At 42.3% G+C, this 14,820-nt stretch overlaps 1 pseudogene; it reads right to left on the bottom strand.

The window, feature by feature from the left end:
• Nucleotides 1–645: 645 nt before the first annotated feature.
• On the bottom strand, nucleotides 646–11,234 carry LOC136100081 (photoreceptor cilium actin regulator-like; annotated as a pseudogene).
• Between the last annotated feature and the right edge of the window lie 3,586 nt (nucleotides 11,235–14,820).

The following is a 14,820-nucleotide window of genomic DNA, read 5'->3' as shown; positions in this document are numbered from 1 at the left end:
TGCTTTCATGTTCTTGTGGTCTTCAGATACTGAGGGTATGGAATGACAAGTCCCTGCAAGGTCTGAGATGTGAGCAGCGTCACTGGAAGCAAGGGCACCTGCCAGCTTTTTAAAGGTCTGCAGATAAAGTGCCACACAGAGCTGTTGGCCACTGTTCTTGCAGCAGTGAAGCCCTGGCTGGAAAACTGATACTGCTTCACTCTGTGCTCAGCCCCTCTGCAATGAGACTCCACTGCAGCAGGTGCACTCTGGTTTTAATCCTTAGGGGAAAACCACTACCTGCTGCTCAAACTAGCCGTGGTTGCATGCAGGAACTCTACTAAACAGAGTACAAAATTGCCAGGTAGCTCAAGCTTAAATCAGGGCAGGGGAAGGGTGGAAGCACAGCTGATCTCTGCTCTGCTCTGTCAGTGTACAGGCTTGATCTTGTAGCCTAAAGAAGGCACGTTTGTGTAGTGGAAATGCAACCTTAATTGATGTACAAGTAAAACATAAAACAGGCTTGCACTGTGGTGAGGAGGAAGCAAATAGACTTTTTATAGCACAGGGCACTAGTTAGCGTACTAAGGAAGAAATCAGTAGTATAACATTGGGGTAAGATTTAAGCTGTTTGCATACAGAATGTAAGAGAGCTCAATTCATACCTTGCATATAAAAACTCTGATTTATTTACATCAGTAAAAAATAAATCTTAAATTTGAGTATGGTCTTATAAAACAATTGTATTCCAGAAAAATTACATTAATGAAAAATGAAAGTGTTGTCCAAAAAAACTGTATAAACATTTTTTTTTAAAGTGACCACCCAAACTATAATTTCCTCCATACTATAGTTACTCTTAATCTCATGCTTGCGATACAAATTGAAGGTAAACACTTTATTTGCAATAGTCCTGTACATTAACTGTACTGAAGAGAATCTGTTAGCTGTATGTAGTCACAAATTCATATTATAAAGTTGTAGATCGCTCCTGGAGAAGCTCTGTTTCTTGAATATAATTCTCTGTTTTCTGCAGCGTCCTTAGAGCAGCATCCGAACCCTTCAGCAGCTGCAGTGTTCAAGTGGGGTTGTGTTTGCAATGAGCCTCCTGACGACCATGGGCTTAGTCAAAGCTGGGAGAGATGCTGTGGTCGGATGACAGTTTGTGTGCCAGGTTTTCAGGGGAGCCTGGTTTTTGGGGGAAGATGCTTTGGCTGACTCCACGTCTAGCTGGCACATGTGTGAGGAGGTTTCCAGCCTGATTGCTGAATTGAAGTGTTGCTCCATGTGCCGCTGTAGCTCTTGTACCACAGATTTTGGTGCTTGGGGTATATAAATGAATACTTTCTCTCATCACCCATCATGGGTGCCGGGACATTTCAGCATGAAACCATAAAGAGACAAAATGATTGTAGCAGCTGAGCAGAAGTTGTCCTCCCACTCTGTCACATTTTCATCTTCAAAGCCACATTTAGGCATGCAAAGCGCTGACTTTCTGCTGTCATGTTCCTGATTTGGTTCCATTCTGGGTAGTTCCTGCCAGCAGAACAGACAAACTCAAAGTGCACGTGAATGTATTTGTATCTCTGTGTATCTGGGAGGGAGCTACACTTCTGATGAGGGGGAAGGCCAGCCTGCAGTTTGCCCTGCTGTTGATCTTTGCAGTACCCGCAGTGATTTCCCAGTTCAACAGGGGACGGTGCATCTGCCTGTGTGACTGCAAGGTGGATGTGTTGACATCTCCTGGCTGTACACTCTGGGTAAGGCTGCTGTACCACCTCAAGCTCACAAAGGCCTGACGATCCACAGCATCTGCTTACCGGGAGTTGCTTCTTTCTGTTCAATACCTCACCTTAAATATGACAATTAAGGTGTCAGAAGATGGCACTGAAATAATTGAAGAAGGATCGTTGTGATTAAGGCACCAGACTAAAACCTCAGGAGCTCAGTATCCAAAGCGGTCCTTTGTACAGCACAACATGAGTCTCAGTTCTCCCACCATGAAGGTGGCAGGAAAGGTTAAAAATCCTGTGTGAAGGCGGAGTGCCCAGATGCCACTATCATGAAAACCATAAGAAAAATTTAAACTATTCCTATCAAAATAGGACCACAAATGGCTTTTTTTTTTTTTCCTGGATCTCATTCTGTGCTGAAGTTGCATATAAAACCACGTCAAATTAAAGTAATTAAAATTACATTAATTCAAATTTGCATCTTAATTGTGATGATAAATGAGGTGAGCAAGATCCAGTAAATTCTGAAACTGTATTCCACTGTAAAAGCCTGGGATTAATCGACTGTAAAGAACTTGTGTTTTTATTAACAAACATCTGTCTAGACTCTTCAGTGAAATGACAATAAATCCCCTCAAACGGCATAAATCAGAAAGAATATAAATCTGTTTCAGGGAGAGCAGGGTTCTCTATGCTAGCATTCTCTTCTCTTTAAAAAAAAGAAAAAAAATACATGTCCTTAGGTGCCTCAGGATTCATAATGTTTGATTGGGCTATTACAAAACTACTCTAATCAGGATTAAGCCTTGTACCCTGGAAACTAGAGGTGATGAGATTATATGATGATCAAGGGTGATTTAGAAGATCAAAGCCTTTTTTGAGGGAATAAGGTCCCTAATTTTACTCCTTTAAAAGAGGTTATTTTGTTTTAACTTGTATTGGTCTTATTCTCTTTCTGCATGTTGACAAATACCCAGTGTAAAGATGTGGTTTTGCTGAAGCCATTGATGTTTTTGCAAGAAAAATCAATTGGTTCAGGATTTTACCTCCCCCCTGGAAATGTCACAACAGACACTTTTTACATAACTGAAACTTTGGTGCCTCCTGAATAAATAAATTGTCAAATATTGATAATTTCTGAAAGTTTTTGAACTCCTTTAGCCAAACAGCGAAACAAAGGACTTCTCTCTGGGTCCTGTCTTTATCAAATCAAATTGCCTCAGACTTGACCAACTGCGAAGTATTTCTTTTGCTCAGTGTAAATCTTCGAGTTGCGCCACGAAATGCAATCCAAAGAAGAAGCAGCTGCCTACCCCTCTACTGATATTTCACTAGATTGTTGGGACCAGTCTGGGTTTTTCCATGTGATGCCGTCATATTGTTTCCTAAAAAAAACAATGGAGACAGGCTTTGGAGGTTTGGTTAAGGCCCCCTGGGGCCTCTGGCTTTGATTCTTTGCAGGTGCTTCTGCTGTCAGTCCCTCTGCAGCCCCTGGCCCACGATGTAGAGCTCGGGGTGGGACGCGGATCTGTTGGACTCTTTGATTTCGGGTACGCAAGGGCTGTTCCAAGAATCGCCTGCTTTCCTAGGGCTCTCCTCCAAGCTGCAGAAGGAAAGATGCTTAAGTTAAGAGGCTAATGAATTGTGACTTTTTAAAACAGCACTGATTAGACCACATTAACCCTCAAAGCACAGATGCTGCACAATACTATGTAATTCCCTGTCTCCTGTGTATATGCACTGTACTGTTCACTCCCAAAAGTCTACTGGGAAGCAAACGTTTCATATGTCGAACCGGGGATCAGTATGAATCTGGGTTTACTTGCAGGTGGACACAGACTTGCACAAAAAGTCTTGTTCCGACCCTGCTGGAGGAAAGGTCTTACCTCTGTTACACATCTGTTGAGTGAGGTTACAGTGATTTCTGAGTATGCCAACATGACTGTGGGATGCTGCAGTCAGGAGAACTGAGACACGGAAAGTGTAAATGATGTTCCTGAAGTCACACTGGCAATCTTTAGGGTCACAGGGACTTTATGAATCAAGATCTGTTATAGCAGTGGAGCTAGTCATGTATGTCTCACGCCTTGGGCCTTCATGCTGAAATGTGCCCTGTGTTGCTGTAACTAATTAAAGTGGTTTAAGCTCAACATGAGTTATCTGGGAATCATTATTGTGTTTTAAGTATATAAACTGTTAAACTGTATTAGCTTTCAACTACAGACAAGCTGTCGTGTTCCTATTCTGACTGCTAGGAGTTTAATTATTTGAACTGAGGAAGAGATTTCTGATATGTGACCAGTCATGAAAATAATCCAGACCCAAATATCACCCAGTTGCAGAAGGTCTCACTTGGGCTACTTGCTTTCGGTCTGATTCAGTCAACACAATCCATCCTCAAGCCCTCCTCGAACAATATCTTAAAGGCATGTAATCTTTTATCTTTGTTCTACCTCTTGGGAGATTAGGAATCTTAATAAAATATTATTTTGTTTAACTGCACACACAGAAATCCTATTACAGATCAGCAAGATTTCTGTGAGCAGAGCGATTGTACATGTTATGCCTTGATAAGATGCCAATAGCTGCTGATCGCTGTCAAACGACCAAGCTTAGAAACCAGCAAAGTCAGCTCATTCTGTCCATGTACTGGCTGTCCATGTGGGAACCAGTTGTACTGACTTGAGCACTGAAACCTGAAACTCTCATCAAGTACCCTAAGACTGGACACAAAAGCTCTAGCTCCCGCCTTAGGGCTAATGATGTCTTAAGTCCTGATACTCCTTAGAGAACAGGATGGGCAGGAGACAATCTTGGGAAAGAAATGCTTTTTGCCTTCTAGGGGATCAGCGAGTGTACAGGAGACATGCAAGTCTGCGTATAGCACTGACATTTAATGCCTGGCAACACCAGTTAGCAAGTGAGATGGAAGTCACCCCCCTTTTTTGGTGTTTCTTCTAAAATTGAGTGGGTGGGAGAGGATGCTCAGCTGCCTAATGAGAAACATGTTGCTTGTACAAGCTCCTCTCTTAAACAATCTGTTTCTCAGCAAATTGATGTTTTAATTGGGCATGGAAAAATTGGAGGACTCTATCCTTGAGTTTGGGAGCATAGTAGAAACTGGCTAACTCACTGATTTTCAAAATGTTTTACCTGTAAAAGAGTGATGCTATTGCAGGTTTGCCTCTGCCTCTCCTCCCTCCTGTGACTAGTGCTTGGAGCTGCTAATAACACACAAAACCCCCACACAGACAAAAAAATAGGCATTGTTATATTTGTAGAGGAGAGGTAGAGCAAGGGAAGGAATGAAGGAAAGGAGACTGACAGCTGGTTGGGAATAGCTTGTGAACTTGAGACCAGATGCAAACATGGCCAGAACGAGGAGGTTTAGGAGCACAACATCTGGTTTGGGGACACGTTTCGAAATTTCCCTCCGTCAGCTGAATGAATGGCAAGGCAGAGGAAGCCTTGTATGCTTAATGAACTTGAAGGAGAAAGACGGACCAGGGTATGGTGGTTTGTCTCTTATGGCATCTGCTGCAAGAGCAGGGGTCGGCATCTGTGCATGGGGATGTGGCGCTCACAGCTGTGGCAACCGTGCTGGTCCCCAGTGACTGGAGATGAGCAGCAGTGATGGGAGGAGCTCTTGGAGCTTCTGCCTTATGCTGGTTCCTAAAACAGTTCTCTGCCCATCAGTGTATTTGCTGTGATATTCAAATAAGGCCATTTGATGTAAGGTCTGTAAAAGCTTCCTCCAGGCAGCTTATTTTAAATGTAAGAAAACACACGGTAGTGTATTGCATTTTAAATCACTGTATGTGGCAATTAATGGGCCAATTTTCCCTTTTGCTTATATTGATATAAATTTGGACTAACTCAGCAGGACTACTTTTGATGTCCATTTGTATAAATGGTAAGTTGAATTTGGCTCAGGATATATGTCGTTCTTCCAAAATGCTGTATATCATAACACTAGCATATATAACTTTTTTCATGAAAGGGAAGATTTTATTTACAGTGGTTTGTTTTGGTTTTTTTTTATATTACTCTCTATGCTCTGACAGACTACAATAGAAAGATAATACACCCCATTTAAGTATAAATTAGCTAACAATTTATAAAAGACTGTTTTTCACATTGATCCATAAAACTGCCAGGGCTTTTGTCTTGCAAGGTTTGATATAAAGCCTCTTCTGAAAACATTTATATCTGCTAGCAGGCACTGGAGTAGGCAAAGCTGACTTCACATAGTACACAACAACAACAGAAAACACAGCAACAACATATAGGACTTTTAGGAAACTTTCAAATGTCAGAATATATTGCAATATTAGAACTGGGAATGCAAACCGGTCTGCATTTCTCCGTGTTCTTCACATGTTTTGTTCAGCACTTTTCTCTACTGTCCCTGTGGGAAACTTGATCCTTTTTCTGTCTCTAGGGAGGGAATTCCTGGACACCTTACTTCAGTGCCTATGACTGTCCCTTTACTCATTCAGTATCCAGGACTGTCCCAGTATTTACAATGTGCGGAGTGCTTGTGCACTTACAAGTGCAGTTTTGTCTCCTGCTAGTGTTGGTCTTGCAATCTCTGCTCATGGGGATGATTCACATGATTTCAGCTGTTCTCTGGCAAGAGTAACAATATTCCTCACATGAGGAAAGGCTGCCTGAGAAGGGTCTTAATCCTCTTGCGTAGCTTAGAGCTTAATGGACTTAAACATCCTAAGATGCTAAGAAACTAGAATAACAACCCTTTTTACTTCCGGGCTGTTACACTGATCTTTGAGTATTCCCAAATACCATTTCTGTTTCCTAGCTGGTTCTGAGTTGTTGTTTTGTTTTTGTTTTTGTTTTGTTTTGTTTTGTGTGGGTTTTTTTGTTTGTTTGTTTTTGTTTGTGTTTTTTTTTTTTTTTAAGTGGTAGAGAGAATTTAAAGGTAAGCCCAGATTTTTTTAAAAATGGCCACCAATGCTTGCAAACATGGAACTGGTGTGTTGATGCTTCAATTTCTTTAAACTGACTTTTTCAGAGCAATTAATCTTCAGTAGCCATGGGAGGTTTCTCCACTTTGAAAACTGGGCTTGGGCTGTGGACTCATTAGACTTGAAATTGGCACCTAGTTCTGAAAGCCTACATGAGAAGCTCAGAAGCTCACATTATCTGTCATTCTTGCCAGCTGATTTGAAACATTTTAATAGAGATATCAGGTGAACAGTTTACTGGCTTAGAAGCTGAAGTTAGGAATGATACCCTTCCTCTTGGTCCAAGCCTACCTCCTAATGGTTATTTAAAGATGTGTGTAACCTGATGGTTACTTCAGAGCTTTTAAGAATTGAATGTGGCTATCTTTAGCCCCCATGCAAATAAGAGAAGTTCTGTGCCATGAAACCAACACTGAATTTTCCCTGGGGTACCTGTCACAGCAGATATGTAAGTGTAAGGCTTGAGCAACCCATGGAAGCTTAACTCCTCCCTGTATTCATACTGGCAGACTGAAATCTGGGGTGAGAAAATAGAACAGAATATTTCAGTTGGAAGTGATCTACAACAATCACCTAGTGCAACTGCCATGGTATCTTTGCCCAGCTGTCTGTTCTGCACATGAAGAGAGCACTTTTCTGGGAAATCTCTCAACGACATTAAATTCTCATCAGGAGCTCAGAAAGCCAATGCAGTGCTACCCTTCCGCTTCCTTGGCCTAGAGTGGGAAGTTTCTTACCTTGCGTGGTTAAGCGCGGGTTCACTGCCAGATGTCACGGCAGCTGGAAGACGAAACAGGACCCCTGGTCGGCGGTCAGAGAAACTTCTCCTCACAAACGGCTGAGGATTGGCAGCGCTCAGGGATAGCTTTCTGGTCCGGTCTCCAGGCTGCCGGAAAAGCAGGCTGGTCTTTTGGGAAAGTGATGAAGCTTCAGGCTGACTGGTCGCTTCCACAGAGGGTTTGGTGGGTTCCTGTGGAGGTCTGGCTTCAAATAAGGAAGAGGTGGCTGGGCAAAATATCGAATGAACATTGCTGCCTCTCTTGGAGGAGGAGAGCTGGTGCTCATCTCCAGCATCCAGCCCAGGTCTTGGCCCCTTGTAGGAGCGGGATGGGGAGGTTGGTGGGGAAGGAGCGGTGGAGAACGGTGGGGGACTTGCATCTCGGCGGTAGGCTGGGGAGCCCAGCATCCGGTATGGTGTTGGCGAGCTTTGCTTGTGTCCCGTGGGAGGGCTGAGCGGTTTTCGCTGGGGTGGTGGAGAAGGCAGCTTCTTCTGTGAGGGTGGGCTGGGCACCCTGGGACTTGCGGGGGGACTCGGTTTCCTTTGCGTGGTGGGTGAGCTTGGTTGCGGGTTGCTACAAGCCTGCAGAGAGCGTCTGTGGTGTGTTGGGGGGCTAAAAAGCCGTTTCTCCATTGGTGGAGAAGGAGGAGGAGGAGTTCTCGTTGGGGAGACCCTCCTGGCAAATGCTGAGCCTTTTTCATTTCTCCTGAGCAAATCAGGAGAACCTTGCTTCTGGTACTGCACCAAAGTCGCAGGTGAATTGGGCTCTTTGCTCTCTGAGCTGTTGATGTGTGGTTTTGAAACCCCACTGGGATTTTGAAGAGGAATGATTTTATGGGTTTGCTTGTACAAATCTGCAGCCTCTTTCCTCTGGGTTTCCAGTATCTCCTCCTGGCTAGGTATGTGCACACTGGTAGGGTTCAGCTCCAGAGAGTACCTCTGCAGTTTCTCGTCCCCTGCTCCTGTATTCCTTAGACCTTTATTAGTGATCGCACTGGGGCCACTGATGTTTTCACTTGGCAGTAAGTCAATGGACTGGACAGAGGCTTTCATTTTTGGGGAAACTTGTGCTCTCTTAGCAGCATGAAATTCTGTTTTGGCAGGCTTTTTGGCATCTTCTGAAGAGTTTCCTTCTATTTTTGCAGTTTCTTCAGGCTCAGATAAATCGAAACACGTGTCCATTAACATTTCAGGTGGTGGTGGTGGCAGGTTCTCAAGGTCTTCGTCAGCTTCTTCCTTTGTGTCCTTCTTGCTTAATTCTGCAGTTAGTGCAGGAGGAAAGGCATTTGGAAAGCTAGAAGAAACTCCATTGGCGTCTGAAGGGTCCGTGTCTTCTACTGGTGAAATACGATGCTTAGGATTTAAAGGTGCCAGGCCTCTCTGGAAAGGAATGGTGGGTGGAATAACTGGAAGTCCAAATTTTCTGAGGCAGGCCTTCAATTTGCTAGAGGACCTGGCTGTAACTTGTTCATCCTGTAAATAGGGTGCTGCTCTTGATTTCCAAGGCTCTGGGTTGCTATGTGTATCCTTCTTCTCATAAAACATTTCAAGCCTTTTGCTGAGCTCTTTCTGAGTTCTCTGCAGCTCTAGGAGGGTCAGGTCCTCTGCCTGGCTTCTGAGGGACTCCTCTGACCTGGACCGTCGTTGTTTCCTGAAGGTTTTCTGTCTGCCCATTGCTGTACTGGGCCTTGTTGTTAAAACCGCTCTTCCACTCTCATCCTCTGTCCATTCTTTATGTCTGGATTTAGCTGGGACAAACTTGATTCTTTCACTGATGGCATATTTCATCTTCAGAATAATTTCCTCTCTCTCTGCATTCTCTGTCCTCTTGATGGACTGTCTTTGCGTGTTATCAGTGACTGCAGGTGAAGACAGGGGCCTCCTCGGCAGGGCATCCTTCCCCATATCTGATAAACTTGTGTTGTCATCATCCTCGCCCAGGGTGCTTCCCTCATCATCTTCATCATCATCATAAGGAAAATCTGTTGATTCACATATTTTGAAATGTTCATCTTCCTGAATAGAGTCAGACTGGAAGGAGTTATAGGAATGACTTTTTCTCAAGTTTGCATATTGGGGCGTGGTAGAAATGCCTTCTGGTACTCTACCCTGACAAGAAGTTGCTTCTTTACTCCGCACAGATGAGTAAAATATATCTTTAAAATGCCTTTCAAGTGCACAGTCATGGGATGTGGCTGTGCCTGGCGACATTGTCCCATCACGCACTGTTCTGGCATACTTTTGGGATGGATGTCCCTGTGCATAGGAATCACAGCTTGCTTGTCCTCCATGCTGGCTGAGAGCACTGAAGTCTTTGAGGGATTCGTTGTCCACGCAAATGCCACTGTCCTCAGAGCAGAGAGTCCTGTCATCACCCTGGGACTGAGAGGATCTCACTGCTGAGGCTTCAAGCAGCCTCACCATCCTCAGCAGGCGCTCATCAAAGCTTTGCTTTGCTTTCAGTTTTCCTTCCAGGTTGCTTGCAGCAGACTGCAGGTAGCTGCATGTTTCCTGCAGGGCGTCAGACGTGAGAGAGGCCAGTGTCCCACTCACTAACTGCATTTTATTGACTGTGTACTGCAGTAGTTGTTGCAGAAGATCAGGGTGCTCCTTCAAATCACCTTTTTCTGCTGGCCGTGCCAGATTCCCACCTATGTCTTTGAGGAGACTTTCACCATCACTGGCAATTTCTTCCAAGAGCTGGTTGATTTCATCAAAACGAAGCACAAGAAAGCTTACCATCTGCTGTAGGAAGAGTTGAGTTTGGGTAGCCTGGTTGGCCATATGAAGTATAGTTTCATATTTCGAGAGGTTGGGATTTAAGTAGGTGTATGCACTCTGATGAGCCTTAACAAGCAGTTCTGGGAAATCTACTTTTTTCTCTGTCTCGCACGGTGACGAAATGGACTTTTCTTTACTTTTGCTAGATCGACCTTGTTTTGCCAGCTTGTGATTTTTTGCTTCTTTCCTTTCTTGGGAATTTGCTTTGCATTGCTTTCATCCTTGTCATCCCAAATGAAAGGTGACGCTTCTGATTCACAGGAGCTTTGCTTTCTGATCTGTATGGCCTCAGTGATACTTTTTTGAGACTCAATCAGTTTGGACATAACAACTTCAGCATCTGTGGCTGTCCTCTCAATTTCCTTGTCTTCCCTGGAAACTTGAGGATCTGAATGGGCCTTGGAAGATAACTGCAAATCATCTTTGTTGTCCTGGTCCGATAATTCATCCTCCTTTTCTCTCAGGTATTCTTTCCCCTGGATCCCATACTGGTGGAATTCATCAATATTGTAGCAAGATGAACCTTTAACAAGCAGTGGGATTCCTTTATCTCCCGGATCAATACGCAAAACACTTTTGGGTTTATTGAAAGCCTTAAGACCACTTCTTGCAATTGTATTCTCAATCTCATTGTGAGAGGGTGTGCAGCCCATCCTTTCTCTGTCTTTGGCTTTATCTTTGATTAAAAATCCAAATGAAATAGGAAAAATACAACAAAAATTCAAACTTACTGTTTCATCCTGAACTGCAGACTGGCATTCTTCTCACAGCTTTTCCATCACAATTCCAGTTTTGTTGTTGGTTTTCATTGCTGTTTGCCTCAAAATCTCACGTGCTCACTGCCCAGGATCTTCTCTTGAGTTGTGCACTGCCTCATTTTATGTTCCCACTCAGGTTTTCTTCTTCAATTCAAAAAAAGAAGTGTGAAAGCTCTGCTGGATTTAGAGCTAATGGATTAAGAGGACTTGTGTGCCTCACTTCTGTCTTGACAGATGTCCACTACAAATAAGAGTTTAAGTTCATTAGGGTAAGCAGGCACCAGCCAGTCAGCACCCGTGTTGTATTTATTAAGGCAGGTTTTTTTCTGCACTATATTGGGAGGCAAAGGGACTTGGTAACTGTCCCTCCTTTATTTCCCTTGTTGCAAAAGCATAACACACGCTGAATGCAGAGATTCAAAGGAAGATACTGTAGTTTAGAGGCCTTTTTGAAGGGAAACTATTTGAACAGGTGCATAAATGATACTCCTGAACTAAGAGAAAGGTGACCTTGACCAAGTATACTTCTATGGGAGAGTACAAGACACGAAATCCAAGGGGTTAGAGACACCTGTTAGACTTCTGCCTTGAGGGGCTTCAATTTTTTCCCCTGCTTGCCAGTGACAAGCTGTTTACTCTTCCTTCTAAGACTTCCAAACAAGATTTTGATTTTTTTTCTTCCCCTCAGTTGATAATTCTTGGAAAGTGGTTTTTTTCCTCTTCTAGATAGTTTCACAACCTGAAAAGGTGAACTGCACGATAACAGTATTTATAGAATAAGTTTTGCATATGTTGTCGAGATGGTATTTGCCTCTAATGGATCTAAACTGTAAAATTTTAGATGAAAGAAAAATTAAATCCAAATTCATATTTTCCTTCCTCTGAGTGTCTTGGGATAAAATCTGAATGTTTTCTTTGCAGTCACAAAAGTGATTTGCTTACTTTTATTTCTTTTCATCACTTAGGGCTTAGTTCTCTGAACTGCAAAACTTTATGGGTTAAAACTATAAGAAAAAAGCTAAAAAATTAAAAACACAGACCCATTTCTGAAAAAAAAACACCAACCAACCAACCAAACCACAAAACTGTTGTTTGGTTCACTTCTGAGATCAGAACAGAATAATCCTTTCTGAAAGAGAAATTTAAGAAGCCAAAGTAGGAATTGAATGAAGCAGAAGATATTTATCTTTTCCAAGTATTGATTTATGAAGGGTGGTATGTGGATGAGGGTGAAAATAGCAATCCCCCCCACGCCAGTTTCCCTTTTCATTACTCAGACTGGCCTAAGTGGATTAGTCTTCTAATTTCCAGATACAGCTTTTCTACCAAAGGTGGCCATTTCTCAGTGTCACAAGGTCACAGACAACAGTGGCCAAATCTAATGCTGGGTAGACACCTGCAGCTTCTCTCTAGATTTCTAACTGCATGGTTGAGGGTAACATGTCTGAATCCTAAAAATCTTTGCATGCTACCAAGGCTATAAAACATTCTTAGACTTTAACGAACAGCTTACATGATTCATTCCTTGGTGCTGGACTGCAATAGCTGCATATCTGCATGGAAAGTTGTTATTCTCTGTAGCCTTGTTGTTGAAATCTCTTTTTATGTTCAATGGGGGCAATAAGATTATTGTGTTTGCTGAGGGTTTTGATTGTGGGGTGACTATAAAACCGTGGTAGATGTGTTGCTAACCCCCTCTCCCTTCCTCTTCCCCCTTTAGCCCCCCCTCTCCCCCCTTCCCACTAGGGACAGACAATCAGGAGGGAAAGAAGGACAGAGAGAAGAGAGTTGGAAAAATTAAAAATGTTTTACTAATGCTACTGATGAGAATAGAGAAAATAATACAAAATACACAAAACCAATCTTGAAAGTCCCAGCAACTGCAGAGCCAGCACCCAAAGTCCTGGATTGGACTCTGCAGCCAACCGGAGCTGGATTCAGTCTGTCACTGGGCCTCAGTTCGCAGGGAAGGCCCACAAGGTCCTCTCCTAATGTCAGCCATAAGGAAAAAGGGACGAGATCCTCTTGATCTCCCACTTTTATATGAAGTATTCACGTGAATGGGATGTTATACTCAGTTGGTCAGTTTCTTGGTCACCTGTTTCTCGTTGCCCCTCTCACGAGATGTCCATCCATGCTTATCAATAACTTTGCATTCCATTGCTATGTTTACCAAAACATGTATCTGGTTCTCCAGGAAAATGCAGCTAATATGAAGGCTTTAGCTGACAGGCAAATTCACTAAAAGAGAAACTTGGTTTTAACAAAACCAGGACAGTGTTTTACCAGGGACAGGGCATGTCAGTGATTCCCAGCAAAATTTTTAAAACGACGTGCTTTCTCTAAAATAATTTTCTGGAACACAGAAATTGTACTTAATATACATGATGGCATAGTAATTTCCTTCAAAGCTTTTCTGGAAGGTATCAGGTAATTACTTCTTGGCTCTGCTTCTTGCAAGTCATGTAGCTCACTCTCTGGCTGCTTCTGGGTCTCACTGTGATGTGGTTTCTACACAATGGTCCCAGCTCTTTTTCCATTCCCTTTTAAGCACATATCTAGTATGTTCAAAGTGGAGAAATGGAGCAGATTTAGGCAGCTGCTTCACAGTCAGGATGCTGTAGCCCTCCTTCGTAAGTCAAGGAAAACACAGTAAACCAAGCAGTGAGCCTTAGTGCACCTATTTTGGTTACAGTGGAAGTTAAGAGACATCTTTGGCTATAAAATATCATCAGACATTCCTTTGAAAAGCAGCTCCAAGAGTTCCTTTGTTAGCACTGGGAATTTTGACAATTAACTCCATGTGAGTTATTTGTTGTATTTGGGAAGTCATTTTTCTTTACTTTTTTCCTTTGATTATCCATTCATGTCACTTTTTTTTTTTTTGTTATTGTCAGGCCATGTGTTAATATCTTCCAGGAAATACATGCATGGTTAAAAAATGCAAAATCCTGGTTTATGCTTATTTATTATATAGTCTTTTATTATTTTAAATATTAATATTAAAACAGTAGTAAGTTTATTATTTATTTACTATTAACTAGAGAATCATGGTCATGGAAAACATGTTTTTAATAGGCACCTGTTTTATCCTAACTGTAATTGCAGTTCACATGTATATGCAACATGATTATTTAATGTTGCGTCAAATTTTTTAGCTTATGTGACAGCGCAGGAACTGCTTCCAACCACTTATGAAACTGTATTTCCCCCATCAATACTTCTGTTACTAAGTATTTATATATTGTTTGGAATGTCTGAGGTGCTTTAGAAAAACCAAATCCTCTACTTCGTGGAAAATGCTAAGGAAAATGCTTTGGCTCATGGTCATGCAACAAAAATAAAGACAAAATGGATAAATTAGGTAAAAAACAGTGGTAAAAGAGAATATCAATGAAGTGAACGACAGGGAAATATTTTTGAGTGTAAGGGGATTAGATGAATCTATAATCTGTGATTTAGGATAGCTGTATTTTGATGTCATTCCAAGTGCAGTTACTATAGTAATGTATTTTGGTTTACAATGCTACCACTTGCAGAACACAGGCTGAAAAGGCAACAGCTGGTCATGTTCAAGTGGATGCCCAAGTGGTGTTACCTGTAAACTTGCTAACTAAAGTGATTTTTACAAGTGCACCAGATGAACACAAAACTGTGTTTGAGGAAGGGACCCTATGAAAGCACCAAATATAAGATAATTAAGGATAAAAGGAGGCTTTTCCTTGCATGTGGATTGTGTATAAATTGCCTTTCCTCTTCCTTTCATATACTTTCTTCCTACTGTTAAAATTGGCAGTACTGTCATT

This window comes from Patagioenas fasciata, chromosome 3 (genome assembly GCF_037038585.1).
Source record: "Patagioenas fasciata isolate bPatFas1 chromosome 3, bPatFas1.hap1, whole genome shotgun sequence".
Classification (NCBI taxonomy): domain Eukaryota; kingdom Metazoa; phylum Chordata; class Aves; order Columbiformes; family Columbidae; genus Patagioenas; species Patagioenas fasciata.
Note: the sequence above shows the minus strand (reverse complement) of the source record. Positions and strands in the feature narration are given on the sequence as shown.